This window comes from Molothrus ater, chromosome 14 (assembly GCF_012460135.2).
Source record: "Molothrus ater isolate BHLD 08-10-18 breed brown headed cowbird chromosome 14, BPBGC_Mater_1.1, whole genome shotgun sequence".
Classification (NCBI taxonomy): Eukaryota; Metazoa; Chordata; class Aves; order Passeriformes; family Icteridae; genus Molothrus; species Molothrus ater.
In genome coordinates this window covers 16,210,979-16,227,026 of record NC_050491.2, presented here as the reverse complement: position 1 = coordinate 16,227,026, position 16,048 = coordinate 16,210,979, and the positions used below count along the sequence as shown (strand labels likewise).

The 16,048-nt window shown below is 41.4% G+C and overlaps 1 long non-coding RNA gene across 3 annotated transcripts in view; it reads left to right on the top strand.

Annotated features, from left to right (window-relative positions):
• The first annotated feature begins 6,895 nt into the window (after nucleotides 1-6,895).
• The window catches only part of LOC118698865 (uncharacterized), a 127,193-nt gene continuing 118,040 nt past the window's right edge, over nucleotides 6,896-16,048 (top strand). For 2 of the 3 annotated variants that reach the window (XR_008508624.1, XR_004981956.1), the window contains exon 1: nucleotides 6,896-7,023. This is a non-coding gene — a long non-coding RNA (uncharacterized LOC118698865). Of the gene's footprint in view, nucleotides 7,024-7,121; nucleotides 7,177-16,048 lie in introns of those variants that run through there. The other variant, XR_008508626.1, reaches the window with a different exon arrangement.

Sequence of the window (16,048 nt, the reverse complement as noted above, 5' to 3'; positions counted from 1 at the left end):
AAAGGCTCAGGGGCACTTTCGTGCTGCCTGCAGGTACCTGGTGGGAGAGCAGAGGCAGAACCAGGCTGTGCCAGAGGAGCCATGGACAGCACTGGGGACAGCAGGCCCGTGTGGGGCCATGGCAAGAGCTGAGGAGATGTCAGAAGAACTTTCTACCTGTGAGGGCGAGCAGGGAGGTGGAGGAGGCTGCCAAGAGAGGCTGTGGCATCTCCTTCCTCAGGGAAAGGGAGACCCTGGGAGGGTGGGCAGGCCCTGGCACAGGCGCCCAGAGCAGCTGGGGCTGCCCCAGGATCCCTGGCAGTGCCCAGGGCCAGGCTGGACAGGGCTTGGAGCAAGCTGGGATAGCAAAAGGTGTCTCTGCCATGGCAGGAGTGGCTCTGGATGGGCTTTAAGGTCCCTCCATCCCAAAGCAGTGTGGGATTCTGTGATCCCAAGTGTCACTGCTCCAGCTGGCCTGCGGGAGATCAGCCTGGATGAGCTCCAGAGGTCCCTCCCGAGCTGTTCTGTGCCTGTGTGAGGTGCCAGGGACTCTTTGATGCCTTTATCTCACGGCTGTGGTGCAGCCAAGCACAATCCATGTGGCTGGCAGCCGTGAGGAACAAATCCATCTCCAGAAACCTGCCCTGCAGTCCTGCAGCAGAGCATCAGTGCCTGAGGGCTGAGCGAGGCAGCTGCTCATCCCTGGGGAGCCTCGCCAGGACTTGGAGGAAAAAGAACTTTTTGTCCACAAAAAATCTTCCATCCCATCCAGTCCACACAGGATTTGGAGAAAGGTCTTTGCTCCCATTAGGAAAACACATTAAATTTGATGGTAGACTGGCCCCCAGCAGGAAAGTGGGAATGATTTGAAAAGCTTTGTGTAAACATGTTGAACTTACAGATGATTTGGATGATATGTATTAAGAGTCTAAATAGGTTTTGGTAATCATTTTAAGAGTACATGTGTGAATACCTGATGCACCACTGGATTTAGGAAATTATGAAAGCACTTTGGTCATAATCTACCCATAAAAAATTGATAACTTTGTCACAAATCATGTTTTAAAGAGCCTTACAAAATTACTTCTAGCTACAGCTGCCTCCCAAGTTTGTCTGCCACCAAAGCACTTAAAAGAAAGGAGTTTTGTAATGCATTTCAAAAGGTCTGAATTTTTCAGTTAATAACTCAGTAATTTCTTTGAAAATTGAAGCAAGAGGAATATATCCATACAGCTATGTAATGTTTAGTCTCTTCCCAATAGAGACCCAGAAAATTATTATTTTTTCTTCTTCTTTTTGCCCTGAGCCTGGTAGTACAGTGCATGTATGGAGACCCTGTTAGAAAAATATCTCTCTGATCCAACAAGCCTAGACAAGAGTAATAAAAGGAGGAATCATCCACCTTTCTTGTAAAATAATCCCAGAAAAATACCACTTGTGGAGTCTGGAGCCAGGAGTATTGCAAGGTTAGTAGCAAGAGCTGATAAAGTAATTCTTTGCTGGATATGAGACAGACCATAAAAAATTTTGAATTTTTTATTAAAGTCAAGGATAGCTTTGGAGTAGAGTTCTTCAATGCCAGGTAGCTGAGTGAAATAGGGGAAAATCTGCATAGGCTGAATGAGACAATCACAAAGCACAAAAAGTGAAGAATGTTTTCTCATATTTTTGAAGACTTTTTTTGTCTATTAGGATATTGCATTATTTAGAAAGTCAAGTTAATTACTGGTATCAATATTGTTTAGAGAGTTTGCATTGGGGGGGAACAGCATAAGAAGATTCACATGTGCACAGATTGTTGATCACTGAATCAAGCCCTTTTTAAAAACTGCTCCCTCTGTGCCCAGGCTGTGCCCCACAGGGTCTGCACACTTTGTGTGCTCAGCACTTCCACTGCAGATCAGGCCAGACACAGAGAACAAGAAGTTGAATATTTTTATGACCCTGTTTTGAAAAATAATGCTAAAAAGAACTCCCATTAGTCCATCCTTTGTGCAAGAGATAGGCCAGGAAACATCTGCATAGCACAGCAGCAGCATTCAGAGCTAAGGGGAAGGGAACAGGACAAAACCCAAAACAAATAGTCTATTTAAAATCTGCAGGAAAACTCCTGCTTTCTTTTCAAAGAAAACTTTCAATGCCACAGACTCCAATAATTTAAGACAGTCAGTGGCTTCCCATGCTCCCCATAAAGGAGGCAGGAGAGATGATCCACTTTAGGGAAGGTGTTGACACATTTAAACACAATTGCTTCCTCAAATAACTGGGAGCTGTCCTACAGATTGCAACCCACCTACAAAGCCCTGTGCCAAAATTGGATAAAAATCACAGCATTCCCACAAGATCCAAGGAAAGAGCATGTGAGACATGAGCCTGGTATGAGTAATTCTGACTAAGATCTTGAAAACAGTGGCAGTGCTGTCACCCTCAAAATGGAGCCAGAATATTGGAGTGGAATAAGAAGTAGGAAATATCCAGAAGAGTCTCCCATGGACAAGGGCTTGAAAGTGATGCCACCAATGCAGCAAAAATAAAACTCAAACTCACGACTTGAAACACCGGCCACAGGTCAAGAAGAAGAAGATATAAAAGAATGGGAAAATGTGGATTGATGCAAAGATGTATAAAAATTATTTGTACTGAGTTTTATTCCTGTGAACTCTCTTCAGTTTCTCAACATCTTTCTCGTGCTGGTGGGGCAGGGTTGTGCAAACCTGGCAGTATTTGTTAAAGGTGACTGCTGCTTACCTGGTAACCACTAGTAAATTACTAGTAACTGCCAGTAAATAGTAGAATTGTAGCTGCAACTTGCATTTCTTCCATGAAACAGATGGATCAAACAAGCATATGATGGCTTTCATTGCACAAATGTAAAAGGATCACAGTGGTCAGGTTCCTGCAGAAAATACTGGAATTTTCTGCACACTCAGTGCTAACAACAACAAGCCCTGTTTAACCCCCAGTGATTACTGCTGGATACAAAGGAGCATGGAAAGGATCTGGCATACCCTCAACAAAGGCCAGTGTGTGGATTTGACACTTGTCAGTACAGCTCTGTATCATTTGCCATCTGAAAGCCCTGGCAGAACAAGGACTTATGCCCAAGGTCAGTCTTCTCTGGGAAGTTTTTTTCTAATGTGATTCTTGTTCCTTCTCTCTTAAAAAGTGATAAATGGCACCTTTAATTGCAGGAGAGGGGACTGCTGGAGGCAGCTGTATTTCTGTGCACTGTAAATATAATGTTTCTTAGGAGTATTTAGGTTTTAATCCCACAAATGTGTTCTGAGGCTCATGAAAGGTGCTGTATGTCAATAAAGCCTCTTAAAATATGTAGTCCTGCATCTCCCCTGAATCTTGGTTTCAGGGCTTGGAGAGCTCTTCAATAATTCCTGGGAAAATGAGCAGCCTGGGGCAGGTGATGGAGAAGTCTGAGACAATTGTTTGGTGCCTTTCTCCTGGATGGCTTCTCTGAGGTGCAGACATTGGTTGGCACTCAGGCACACAGCCCAGCTCCCACCAGCTGGGGTTTTGTCTCTGAGAGGCTGCAGAGAGGAATTCTGGAGCAGCAGCTGCTTTGCCTTTGCAGCACCAAGGGAACAGTGTCATTTCTTACAGGCTGAGGCTCCTACTGCCTGGGTTTGTAACATAACAATCCATCAACCTTCACTTTCCCTCCCAGCTGTCATCACTTTTCCTACCAATTTTCCCAGAGGTTTATCTCTCCTTTGTGATTCCATAAGAATGCAGGGGACAGAATAATTTTTAAAATCACATGTTCAAAAGCATCATAGTCAAAGCTCATCTGAAAAAGTGCTGTGAACCAATATCCTTGTCAGCAGCCTGTCTCCAGCATCCTGACACCACTGCTTTGCTCATGTCCCCTGTAAAAGCACACAAGAACTCAATTTTTACTTTGACAAAAAGCCATACAGATCCACATCACAATGTTATTGTTGTTCAGCCTGGCTCTGGCTGCTGTCAGCCGCCAAAACACCTTGAGGCTGCACTTTCACTGTGTGATACTGGCCTGGAATATAAAAATACAGAACTACATTTAAAGCACTCAAGTCCTATCATTCTCATGCAAAAATAATCTTTGGTTCTTTCACGTTTGCAGTTTTTAGAGCAGAGAGACTCAGCATTTCTATTTTGGTGTGTAAGGAATTTTTAGTGGTTTTGTGTTTTCTGGGGGAAGAAAGAGATGTACATGTAAGTACTGTACCATAAGGGGAAATCTAGGAATTGATAGGAAAATGGAATATGTTTTCTCTTCATATCTATTTATTAATAATAAAATGGTACTGAACTATTATATTATATTATATTATATTATATTATATTATATTATATTTATGTGATTATATTTGCAAGTGATAGCAAATTTCAGGGAGAGAAGGATGGCATGAAACCTCTGGAAAACAGATAACTGAATCTAACACAAAACATTCTGAGACAAAGCCTATTAATGAGAGATTCCCAAAGGGCCAGAGATACACAGCCTGCTGAAGAGAAACAGAAGGACAGAAACCAACACATTAAATCTGACTATTTAGCATAGAATGGCTGAAAAATGCAGTTATGTCCTGGGACAGGGGTGTGATTGAGAACATCACCTCTTTTTTAGTGTAGATTATGCTGGTTTAATTTTTTTCAGAACTTCACCAGCAATCTGCTTTGATATAGCTCCTTACCTCTTCAACTCAAACCTGAGTTTTGCTGTGATTTGTGGCACCCCAAACCCCAGTGATGGCAGAGGAGCTCCTGTAGGTGTGGCAGAGTTTCAGTGTTAAAGCTGCAGCCGAAAGCTTCAAGTCCATTTTCAGTTTCCCAGGCCAGTTTGGGGTGTTTGAGTGGGGTGCAGCTGCTCAGTCCTGCGTGGCTGGAAGGGGGAACTCTCCAGCCCTGGGATGGGCAGCAGCAATTTCTGGTGCTTGGGTGAAAATGTCAAGTGGCACCATTTCCTGAAAGGTCCTCTGGTGATGTGCAGAATTCAAAGCAGGACAGAAATCCCCATCACTGCTGGGTGCTTGTGCTCTGATGAGATCTGGCAAAGGGAAGTGGCTCTTTTCTCTTTGATTAAGGAAAATACTTGCAGCTGCATACATTAACTATAGAAATTCTATAGCAAGGACGGCTCTGCTGTAATAAATTAAATCATATTGCAAGCACACTACCAGGAAAATGTTTCAGCAGAAATTAAGGGTAGCAAGCCTCCTGAAATTAAGCTTCTGCTGAAATAAATTGGTAATATCTAGCTAATAAAGTTCAGCATATGTCACAAATGAGAGAGATGCTCTTGGCTGATAGTGTCAATTTAAAAGGCTGTTTGCATCAAATAATTTGGAGGTCTCAATTTGCACACCAGGGTTATAAAGAACTTTAACTCTACTTTAGAACACATACTGAGTTGTTTGGCACAGTAGGATTGACAGTGTGTGGCATTAATTTCCAGAATTAAGTTACTGCTAACACACTTGTTAGTGAGTTCCTGATGGTTTACCACTTTCTTGAACATTCAGGAATATTGGGTGCCATCACCATTTTCATATAAAATAAAGTTGTCTTTAAAGAACTAAGCCTGTAAATGTGGTGGTGCTAATGTGGAATTAGTGATTACAGGAAAAATATAACTCCCAAATTCCACTGCTCTAAACTACTCAATTCAACCAGCCATGGAAACATGCAAAAAAGCCTTGGACATGGGATTGCTTTTTAATCACTGCCAGCAGTTGATTATATTAGTGCTTTATTTCATAATTTTATGTGTGGTGTTAATGAAAATGTTATGGGAGAAAGCAGTAGGAAAAGAAAAGCTCTTTGCCTCTCCTTGCTTAATAACTGCTTCTTGCTGCTCCATCGAGGTGGTTTTTCCCTCTGAAATTGCTTTCTGTGTGCTGGAACACAGCTCATTGTTCTTCTGGCTGACAGTCTAATCATTCTGCCTTGCAGAGCTCTCACACACAGCAAAGGCATTGCTGGATTACCAGGACATCCAGTCCTCTGGAAAATAACACATCTTTTACCTCCAAGAGGAAGCAGTACTGAAATTCCAAAAATCTGTGGTGTGATTTGCATCATTTATATATCAGGATCTTTAATACCCTTATTTTCACCAATTTGTTCAAGTCCAAAAGCTTTAACAAACAAGAGGAGATTATTCTGCCTGGCTTTTTAATACCACTACAGGACCTACATTCTTTCTCACACAACTTGCAAAATTCTAGCTGCCTTTTCACCTAGCTCAAAAGCAGAGAATCCTTTAACTTAAATATCTTATTTTGATCAGTATTTTGATTAACACTGCACAGAACTTTCAGTAGCACTGCCAGCACGTAGGTGACTCATTAATCTGGCTGCACAAATCAGCTTTGCAGGACTGAGGGCTAAAGCACAGAAAGCAACACGTGTCAGAGGGTTTAATGGCAGAGGTGTCTGAAAAACAAAGAGCAGCCCCTTGCCTGGCTGTGTCTGAAGAGGGAAAATTGTGTATTTAGAACAAATACAGCATTTGAATTCTCAGCATGTAGGAACTAACAGTTTTACTCAGTGCTGCTGTGATTTAAGGAGATTTTTGCCTTGTGTCCCCCTTCTTCAGGCTGTTTGGGGACGTTATTCACCTGTGATGCTGATATAGGTCAGCAGTACGTAAATGTAAAGGGAGAATGAGGAAAAATAAAAGGTTTTCACCAGTCTTTACAAATTTTAATGGTGTCCCTCAACAGCTGCTGGTCCCCAGCCCAGCTCAGGTTTTGTGCATCAGCCCATAACACCCACAGAGGGTTTTGCAGTGCAGGGCACATCCCAGCTGAGCCTCTCAGAGGAGGGGTGTGGATCTGAAAGGCACAATAAAGACTTTTCAAATCACTGAGCGTGGTTTGTGTGGCACCTGAAAATGTCCCCAGGCAAACAGGCTCTGCCTGGTGGGAATGAAATGCCTGAAACGCTGCCTGGGCCCTGCCAGGGGGGTTGCAAGGCGCAGGTTTGGAACCCTTTCAGCCCAAGGATTAAAGGAGCACGCTTTGAAAAAGAGACATGGAAAAGAAGGTTAGAATTTTTAATTTCTTTTGTTTTTGTTTTTGTTGGAGCCTATTTAAACTACTGCCAGCGGGGTAAAATGGTGTAAAATGGATCAGAGCTGCCATCTCAATTTTTAATGAGATAATCTGCAAATCGGAAGATCTTGTGCACATGGACCAGGTCAGTGCAAAATTGTCCTGATGTGATGTTCTCTTTAGCAAACTCTAAAGTACTTGAAATACAGCATCCATGTCCCTGCAAAAGAGAGAGCTTTTGTATGAACAGACCCACTTTCTCTAACTCCAAACTAAACCTTCTTCTTTTTTTCTGTGCTTGGTTGTGCTGTCATTCCTATAATGAATTCACTGCTGAATTCCATAGCATGACTAAAGCCTTGCCTTAATTTATTTTGCTTTAGCTCGAGGCTTTAATATTATTATTAATATTTGATTCTTTATTTTCTCTCTCTTCCTGATTTTCCTCAAAGCCAGTTCTGCTATTTTTCCTATGTTATTTACCCCTGGGCTGAAGGCACATTTCCCACCTTTATAATTTAGCAGTGGGATATGAACACAGCCAGGTGGAAATTCCTGTGTGGTATTATGTAATCCATAAACTTCCATTGCTAACCTATCTAATAGAAATAATGGCATTTTGAACCTGAAATTCCCTGAATTGCTTGTTTTTAAATAATTTAAAATAATAATTTAAACACTTTAAAAAATTCTTACTTAGGAAATTATATGATCCACCAGTAGAGTCATTAAGTTTGTTCACTTCTTCAGTCCTGTCAAAAACCTATTAAGTTCCAGTGGGCTCTCCCCAACACATAAATCTTGCCAGGCATCTCTTTCTTAATTACATGGTACAGGCTGACAGCTTGCAAATGCTGTATAGTAAATTAAATTGTCAGAAATACCCAGTTTCAGGTGATTATTTGTGCTACTGAAGCTGTGCTGCAGAACTGGAAGGGCTTTCTTGGCTGCTTTTGGGCGCAGCTTTCATTGCTTACAGTTGTGGAAATGTTTTTGGGTGGAGAGAAATAATCTTGTGTTCAACAACTACAGACTACTCGCTCTGTTTGATCAGCCATAAAAGTCAAGGTAATGAGATGCTTCCTGATATTTTTAAGTATCTGAGGTAGATTTCAATGTCTCACTTGTCTCCTTGTACCAAATCAGGTCTGTGAGGGTGTGCAGCTACAGATAAGAAATAATTCATTTCCTAGTAAGCAAAAGCAATCTGTTGGAAAATTGGGATTTTTCTGATGAAAATGCCAGAGTATTGGTCTAGAAGTTATAATGAGAATATGTACTGGGTACTTTTTCATTATCTTTGATCCAAAGCTCTGGGAGCCTCTTCAGAAATCTTTAAATGATTTCTTAGAAAAGCAATATTCCCCTATCTTTACTTTGCCATATATAAATTAACTTTATGCTCTCTGTGGCCCTTCTCTCTTTAAAGCAGAGACCAGAGAGTTGATTACCTCAATAATTAATTTGGCCTGACCCTTGTCTATGTGCATCACCCAGAAAGAAATGCACTGGGACAGAAAATATCTTGACTTTTCCAAGCGGTGCCATTGCCCCAACCCAGAGCCACAGGCCAAAATCTCCATTCTGTTTCCCAGGCAGGATGCACCCCTGAGCAGAACAATGCCACAAAAGAAAGCAATGCAACATTTCTGTCTCGTCAGCACACTCTGATCATGGCAAGGGTGCCTTCAGTGGGGAAGTTTCGGGGCAGGATTTTTGATTTACTGGAAAATAATGCCATGGACCAGAATGGTTTGGTGCAACCATTGTGCTACTTGTATTTTGTTCTTAAAATAAGGTACTCAAAGAATTGTGCATCGTTTTCTTTGCCTCGTGGAATTTTGTATTTCAGAAAATTTTGTTGCCAATTAATTCATCTGGGTGATTATCCGTCCTGATAAAAACCACAAGTTTTTAGTGAAAAGGCAGAATGTTGTGCAGCCTGTCAGGCTGTGGGGGTGCTTTCAGAAATGGCTGATGCCAAAGGAAAACACAATTCTGTAAAAAGCCTGATTTAAAGTCAGTCTGAGCTGGGAGAGAGCAGAAATTCAAAGGTTTTGTGTTTTCATCAACTGCTAAACTAGTAGATAATAACTATAGGTAGATAACTATAGGTAGATAATTCAGGTAGATAATAACCATATTAGGGATAGATAAGTGATTCTGTGATGCACTTTTATTGTCTTAAGATCAAGACCATCAAAAGAAAATGGGAATATTTTTGTGTTTGTACTAAAAAAAAAAAATCCCAGAATCTACTTTCTTGTTAAACTTGTAACACATAACCTCCAAAGTTGGAAGATGTTTGTTTCCTTTTGGAGATGTCTCTCTGCAGCACTTACACTGTGTATAATTAATGTGCATTAAACAAATAAACAAAATATATATATATATCTCTTTGCTATACATTATCAGTGAGATGTTGGCAGCTGATTGCATCAGTCATGGGAGAATTTTCAAAACTGCCACAATTTTAGTTCTGTTATGGGATAGGATGGAGAGGTTTTGGATCCTACATCTGAGAATGAAACAGGAAAATTTTCTACTCATCTCTTCTCTGGAATTAATTTCTTAAATTTCACTGCAGGCACATTTTTCTTGAACTCCAGATTATTTTCTAGGATTTTTTTCATAGAATAATGGAATATCCTCAGTGAGAAGGTCCCCACAAGGATCATCCAGTCCAACTCCTGGCCCTGCACAGACACCCCAACCACCCCCAGCCCCTGGTACCCAAACCCTCCTGGAGCTCTGGCAGCCTCAGGGTTGTTCCCATTCCTTGGGGAGCCTGGGCAGAACCTTTTCCTAATACCCATCCTGAGCCTCCACAGAGACCAAAAAGGAGCCTGTATTTACAGTTACCCAATTTCCTAAAACACTCAAGCCTAAATCCCACTATCTTTGGAAAAATTGGCATAACTTCACCAGTTTTGATGAATATTTCCAGTCTGCTAAACCATGACAGTGTCCACTCACACTTGGGATTGTTTTTTTTAATGTGGTGTGCTTCAGTAGAAAACTTTCCTGAGGATGTAAGAGATGCTGCGAGAGGAGAGGTGGCAATAATTGACTTTGCGCTGGTAATCTGTTAAACTTCTCTGGTTCTGAGCATCCCAGGGCAAAACCAGACACAAACTCTTCCCCCAAGGTCCTGAAAAAATCACCACAGATGGAGAAAAGGGGGAGGGATGGAGAAGGGAAGCCACGGGTGGCAGAGCCAAATGTCCCAAAGACATTTCTTCCTTATTTTTACACGCTCAAAATCTGCCAGTAACCATTGGAACCTGTGAGCACCACTCTGTCACTGGGATTTACGAGAGCCTCAAGTATTTACAGAGGTTTTAAAGGCTCATTTCTTTAAATCACTGCAAACAATGTGTCTTTAACAGTCCTCTGTTGTGTTCTGGTGCGTGAGGAACATTATCCTTGAACTTTCCCCCAAGGACCCCGGAGTGTTGCTAAAATCTGCTCACAATAAGCACATTTGCAGATGTGCAGACACAGAATGATAGGAAGTACAAACAGGACCCCTGTGTAAAGCAGAGCACACTCAGAAGCAGGGAGGGTTGTGATTCAGGTACTTTAAAAGACTTTTTAATGGCCAGTGGAGGAGGTTGTTTGCTTTAGGAAAGGTCGTACAATAATAATGCACGCACTCAGTGCAGAAAGAGAGGAGGCAAAGCAATTATTCTGCTGTCAGTTGATGTTATTTGGATAATGAACCACCTAGAATGAGGTATTTTGCCAAGATCCTTGTTTAAATGCTTTGTCAGGCAATCTGAATTGTAACTTATGCATGAATCAGCCAGACCTGAAGTTCTTCTTTATTATTTTCTGTCGCAGCAAACAGATCTCAGTGATCTCAAACTTTTGGGGAAAGCTTTATATACCCCACATGAAATTGCTAAAGGCAACTTCCTCCTATTTCTTGGGGTTTCACCGTCCATGTAGTGACTAAATTGAATTCTACCAACAAGGCCACAGTGCTGGTGTGTGCTGGAGGATTTGCTGAGCAGAGGTGAGGCAGAGGCAGGTCACCATGGAAAAGGGAAATGTGCAAGAGTCTGGGCAGGGAATTCTGCTCTGCTGCTGCCCTGCCAGCTGACAGAGGGATTGTTGCATTTGCTTGACAGTGAGCACTGGGAAAGAGCCACAGCAATGTCCATCCCTGAGAGGCTTTTGGAGATGCTGAGGATATTTCTTATCTGAATTGCCAGTGATTGTTCAGCTGCATCTCTCATTTTGAGCTGGTTCTAAGTGTGGATGCTTTTTGAAGACTGAGTGGAAAGAGATCGACGTTCCTTGGAAAAAACCCTTTATATATTGTATTTCCTGGCATTCTCTCATGTGTAATAGGATGTTTGAGTTAACGCAGATTGTTGGGGTTTTTTTGATTGTAATGTAGTTTAAATATATTGAAAACTTCAAGCTGGGATTTGGAAACCCAAATTCAAAAGCTCTAAGAATTGGAATATAATGACAAAATTGTGCCATCACTGCAGTTTGTGAATGACATTCAAGCTCCATTATAAATTTAACTCCTTTCTGTATTAATAAAACCTGTTTGAGAGGTCTAGGGTTTTTTTCACACTGCCCTAAATTTTATAAAATTAGGGCAACTATTTCTCCTGATCAGAACTTCGAGGGGGGAAAAAGTTTAGTTCTTGGGAAACTTCTGGTTTGAGTTCTGCTGAGGTTCCCAGGGGCACAGGGCAGTGACCAAAGGTGCTTTTGAAAAGCCACAGTTACAGAACTGCCTTTAAAACTCTGCTGCTTCCCTCAGAAATGGCATTCGTGTCTTCTGCATGTTTGACTAGAAGTATATAAATATTGCATGCTTGATTTTAAGCCAGGAAAATTCAGAGTGGAAATGCAGCATTTTAGCAGAAGAGAAGCCAATACTGAGGTCAGAAGAGCTGGAGTAACAGCTCTGGAGGTAAATGCCAGAGTAAGGACTGCATCCTTCTATGTGGGATGGCTTTTTTTTTCTTTTCTTTTTTTCTTTGTTCAGTTCTTTCCTTTTTTTCTTTGTTCATTTCTTTCTTTTTTCTTTGTTCATTTCTTTCTTTTTTCTTTGTTCATTTCTTTCTTTTTTCTTTGTTCATTTCTTTCCTTTTTTTCTTTGTTCATTTCTTTCCTTTTTTTCTTTGTTCATTTCTTTCCTTTTTTTCTTTGTTCATTTCTTTCCTTTTTTTCTTTGTTCATTTCTTTCCTTTTTTTCTTTGTTCATTTCTTTCCTTTTTTTCTTTGTTCATTTCTTTCCTTTTTTTCTTTGTTCATTTCTTTCCTTTTTTTCTTTTCTCTTTCTTCCTTTTTCTTTTTTTCTCTTTTTTCCTCCCTCTTTTTTCTCTTTTTCCTTTCTTTTTTTTTTTTTTTTTTGAGAGCAATATGGCGGCACGTTTGCTTTTATTAAATAAAGAGCTTAGAGATTTTTTTTTTTTTTGAAAAGGACCTTGGTTTGAGATCAGCTTTTAAACTTGAGCTCCAGAATTTAGCAGCAGGCAGGGATGTTGCTGTGGCAACCCATTGATCAGAGGCTGTGCTACTGAACCTGCTGCCAGTTCAGCCGGCGCTGAACGCTGCAGGCGCCCTCCGAGGCCAGGGAATGCTCTGTCCTGGAACAGTGCAGCAGGCCCTGCCAAAAATGGCCTGGGACCTGAGAACACCAGCAGCATCTGGGAAAAGTGGGGAGAAAAGTTTTCCCTTTTAGGGGTGAATGGATGCTCCCAGTCTTGGTGGTGAATTTGCAGCCCTCCTGGTTAAACCGTTGGTGCTTCCTGGTGAGCAGAGGTGGCTCCCGGATATTTTCAGTCTGAGGGATGGTGGTGGTGTCTGGTTCTGTAATTCAGGATGTGTTCTCTTCCTTCTCCTGCCCTTGGAAGAGCTGTCCTTGAGGAAGAGCTCTCAGATCCATCTCTCAGGGTGCCAAAAGAGCTGGGAGATGTTCTGTGAGCCCCACGATGCTGCTTCTGCCCAGTTCTGTTTGCAAAATCAGCCAGCTGGTTGCAGTGAAGCATCCTCAGTCCAGCCAATTTTTAATATCCAAACTCCTCAGTATCATCTGTTCGTTCTTCCTTTTTTATTCACAAACAAGCACAGTGCTGGTCAACAAAAAAACACCCAAAAACTCTAAAAATGTGGAATTAATTACATTATTTGTGCTCATACCCTCACATGCAAAACTTGAGGACAGCTTTCTGTGTGTGTTTATTATTGCTTAGGAAATTTTCATCTCAGTTTTGGCATTCTGCTCTCCAGATCCTGAGAAATTAACCCAAACACTTCCCTGCTCTGCATCACTCTGCTTCCTAAACCCTTGCTTTGTATTTAGAAATACTTGTACTGTGATACACTTGTCAAAATGTTCTCAGAAAATAAGCCCCAACTAGAAATGCCTGTCAAATAATGCAAAACTGACAGGCTTAGTCAAATTAATGATGACTGATACCATTTGCCACAAGCATCAAAGCTTCCAATAACATTTTCTTCCTGGCAACAGGCAAAAATATTTTTTTAGTTGAATTACTTTTTTTCCATTTGGTGGTACAAAATGAACAAGGTTAACTTTGTATTTACACAAATTCTTTGTTATTTATTTCATTATCTAGCTAAAAGTGGTGCTGTTTAACAAAATACCACACCCCTCATGACATGGAATTTTCTACTCTACTCCTAGCAAGCTGATATATATATATGTATAATTTATATTATATAATATGTGTATTAATACATTATGCATGAGATCCATAGTTTAATATAAGTTTATATCTAAAAATTTCCATATTTTAAAGTAACTTTGTGGGTGATCTGTAGGTGGAGGAGTAGTATTGGGAATTTATCTTTCAAACCTAGCACAAGATTACAGCTCAAGGCTGAGAGAGGGCTGTGCTCTGTGGCTGAGGCTGGAGCACAGGAGACACCAAACAGGAATTGCTGCAGAATTCCTGCTGGGTTGCAGGTGCTGTTTAACAGAAGCTCAAACACAACCTTGATTCTGATATGAAGGGATTACAGTAGTGCAAGAGATAGGAAATGTCATTGGATTTCACATTTTAAACACTTTCAAACAAATGAAATGTGAATTCCACCTGAAGTTCATTCTACGTTGAGGCTACAAACCTTAGTGATGAGCACTCCTTGCAAAATTGGAATATTTCCTCTGAGTAACTGAAGAGCAAATATGTTCAGTGTAGTTAAATTAGTTTTAGATCCTTCTGCAGGAAAAATGATAATGAGGGGGGAGGGGAGGAAGTTTTGTTGTTTTGGGGTTTTTTTTCAATTGTGTTCTGGAAGACACCATGAAAATAGACCTTGACAGAGCCCCAAGGCACAGAGCTGAGGAGAGGAGCCAAATCCCCTCTGGTTTGGCTGCAGGATTTTGTCCAGTCTCTGTGAGGGGTCTGGATTTGGGCAGGAGCCATCATCCATCCCATCCCATGCCTTCCATCCCACCCATCCATTCCCTCCATCCCATGGCATCCCCAGTGAGGGGCTCAGCAGCAGAGCCAGGGCAGCTCCTGCTCTCCCAGGAGGGCTCCTTGCCCTGAGGAAAGCAGCCAAAACAGGAGCCAAGGGCTGGCAGGTTATAAATCCTACTGCTCAGATCAGCCTTTCTTGGTTTGTTTTTTCCCTTTTTTAAGCATAATTTTCATGATGTTTGCTGGAGTGGCTCACCTGCCAGCTACAAGCTGTTCCATGAGAGTTTTTTGTTTGTGCTTGTTAGCAGAGTGGATTTATGGATCCTCCTGGCTCCAATGGGCAGCTGGGGATCTAAGGGAGGGCAACAATCCATGGTAAGCCTGTCTTTCTTTAGCCTCTATGAAGAGTGAGGTTTTTTGTCTTAGACAGGATTATCATACAGAACCCATGGAAAAATAAATGGAATTGCTGTCCCATGAGAGCCAAAACATACCTGCCAAATTCAAAGTTTGATTCATGTGTGGTAAAGTAGAATGCAAACCCCATCAGCTGGGGTTTATCCTTTCAAATTCACTATTTCAGCTCCTGCAGCACCTCCAGGAGCTCTGGATGCATACCCAGGGCACAGCTGGGAGAGAAGGAAAGGAAGGAAAGGGAAAGGAGAAAAAAAAAGGAAAAATACAAAGGAAGGGGAAAGGAAAAGTCATCTCAGTGATTGCCAAGGAGAAAAGATCTTTCTCTCTGCATTGGGGTGAGCAAAATCCTGTCCTCCACACAGCCACTCCACCCATGGAATCAGGATCACAGAGCTGGCTCCTGTGCTCATGGAGAGTTCCACTTGTCCCATTCCTCACCAGGCAGCTCCTTGTTTGTGGAGAATCAAGAGGGAATTTTGCTGTTTCCCCGCTGAGCTGGGCCATGTCTGACACTGGGAGGTTTCAGGTGCAGTAGCAGCTTTTAGAGGAGAAAAAGGCTGAGGAAAACCTTCCCCTTGCACACTAAAGCAGGTGGATTGTGTCTTGGTGTAACATTGGCATTTCATTCTTTGAATAAATTAATGTTTTAAAGCAAATGCCCAAGGATATTGCAATTATTTTTGCAATTCATACATTTATTCAATGCCTATCCAAAAGCTCCTGTTAAAGACAGGAGGTAATCTGGGGTAAATGTCAATTACTGCTGGGTGATGTTAGGTCTATAGTGGATGCATTTGTTAGACATTTTAATATTTAACATTTGAAAACTTTGACTGCCAGATTTTTAATGATGCTGCTACTGGTTCAGCTGTTTTCGTGTCTTCAAAAATTAAAAACGTTTCAATATTTAAAATAACTGTACTGCTCATTTCAAGGCATATGTTCCTGCATATGTTTGTAGCTCTGCTTTTCTGAATGTGTAAGTTTTTTTGGCATATATTGGTATTTCATTCTGAACCTGGGGGAATTAATGTTTAGAGTCACTGTTTGAATTCATTTTAGGTTTGATTGTTAAGAGCTCCCCTGGGAGTCAGGGAAGGAATCCCAAGGAGGTAAAAATGGAAACAAAGGTAGGAGAAGAAAGAAAGGCAGATGGTGGCAACAATGGCTCATCTTTTTTTA